This window comes from Priapulus caudatus, unplaced genomic scaffold, assembly GCF_000485595.1.
Source record: "Priapulus caudatus unplaced genomic scaffold, Priapulus_caudatus-5.0.1 Scaffold120, whole genome shotgun sequence".
Classification (NCBI taxonomy): domain Eukaryota; kingdom Metazoa; phylum Priapulida; class Priapulimorpha; order Priapulimorphida; family Priapulidae; genus Priapulus; species Priapulus caudatus.
In genome coordinates, this window is record NW_014577181.1 from 10050 (window position 1) to 12060 (window position 2011).

At 44.4% G+C, this 2011-nt stretch overlaps 1 protein-coding gene across 1 annotated transcript in view; it reads left to right on the plus strand.

Moving 5' to 3' along the window:
* Positions 1-791: 791 nt before the first annotated feature.
* The window catches only part of LOC106805613 (3'-5' exoribonuclease 1-like), a 5127-nt gene continuing 3907 nt past the window's right edge, over positions 792-2011 (plus strand). Inside the window, exon 1 of the mRNA XM_014807297.1 lies at positions 792-888. The gene's annotated coding sequence lies outside the window, so the exon portion shown is untranslated. The remainder of the gene's footprint in view (positions 889-2011) is intronic.

The following is a 2011-nucleotide window of genomic DNA, read 5'->3' on the forward strand; positions in this document are numbered from 1 at the left end:
CAGCCTGGTCGCTTCGCGGACGAGCAGGGGCGTTACAGGGGGGTCCAGGGAGTCCGGACGCCCCCTGTGCTCGCGCAGAAAACGCATCTGAGAAGGGTGTAATTTAAAAAAATTACTGGACCTGGTCCTCCAGACACCCCCCTTCGCTCCGTCTGTCGAACAGGGTTTACGGTTAGACCCCCTGGTACAAATCCGTTGTACACGCCCCTAGCGCGAGCAAATTTGCCAACATTGAAAAACGAACCCCCCCCACAGATAGAAAGCTGGCTACGGGCCTGTGTGGTGTGTGTGCGCAGCGCGCATTTGTGTGTCGTTGTGTGTTGTGTGTGTATGTATTGTTGTGTGGTGTGTGTGTGTGTGTGTGTGTGTGTGTGTGTGTGTGTGTGTGTTGCTGTGTGTGGTAGTGTTTGCTGTGGGTGGTGGTGTGTGGTTGTGTTGTGTGTGTGTGTGTGTGTGTGTGTGTTGTGTGTGTGTGTGTGTGTGTTGTGCTGTGTGGTGTGTGTTGTGTGTGTGTGTGTGTGTGTGGTGTGTGTGTGTGTGTGTGTGTGTGTGTGTGTGTGTGTGTGTATGTGTAACAGAAGTTCTGACCACCTAACGGGCATGGACTAGTAGATATATAAATATTAAAACAGTGAAAACCAGGAAACATCAATCTACAACAATTAACTTAATAATTATCATTGCGAAGATATGTACTTGCCTTGTGTTTAGGCCTACGCACTGTGAAAATCAGGTCCATTGCCGATTTTAGTCGCACTGAACATGGCGGACATGGCGGCTGTCTGGTTGTTTTGATCTATGGTTTTGATCCAATTCATCTCAGAAAATACGGCATAACTCAATAAATCAGTAGCGCCCAGTTACCGCGCGCAAGCAAGAGGTTTATAGGTTCGTTTGAGCGACGTTGAGCGATTCGTTTCATGTGACGCTAGCTGTGTCGATGTTTGGATACCGAGCCAACTACACCTGGCCATTTTGGTTCAAGGATAGAGAACATGGGTCCCAATAAAACCAATGTCATTTACATCAATATAAATATAATATTACATCAATATAATAGGTTAGGGTTATGGTTAGGGTTAGGGTTAGAGTTAGGGTTAGAATTAGGGTTAGGTTTAGGCACATTGGTTTTATTGGGACCCATGTTCTCTATCCTTGGGCCCACGTTTTTATGGGCAAGAATTTGAAACGGTATTCTAACCCTAGCAATACCGTTTCTTGGAGCTAGGCCTACAGTAGCCTGAGTAGGCCTAGACGGCTACATACTAACACATAGGTACATTTCAAACACAACATAACACAACATGAGTACGACACAGGGAGGGATTCACCCAGCAATGGCGGCCAGAATCGTCGCTCAATGACGTCACGTCCGTACGGACTCAAACTCTCAAACTCTTGTTTTAAGTGAACCTATAACACTAACCCTAACTCTAAAAAATAAGCCTAACCCTATTAGAAAAAAAATTTCAACTTGTCAACCGGCCGCCATTGCTCGGTGTAATCCCTCCCCTGTGCAACATTCACACAACAACATAACAGTACAACAGTACTCCGGTACCGGAAGTGTCGAGTGCGACGATCAGTAACGCCACCTACAAACGATTCAGCAGGCTCAACTTTTGTGCAAGATTCCATCATAGATATAGAAGAAGATATACTTCTTCTATATCTATGATTCCATAGAGATGGGATTATAGGATTGAGCAAATGATGTCGTTGTTTGCATTGTAACTGCATCATTATGCAGATCATATGTATCACTATATGAATCATTCTAATGATAATGTGTATTATACGATAACACATACTCTCAGTCTCATACTCATACTCATAGTCATAGTCATAGTCATACTCTTAGTATATTTGGTAATCATTGTCATTTGGAAATATTCTAGTACTAGTACAGGGCTTGCCCTTAACTTTTTTTTCATGTGGCCGGCCGGGCCACTTGAGTATGAGATTCAGGTGGCCAAATGGATTTTCAGGTGGCCCGGTTGCTACATTTATT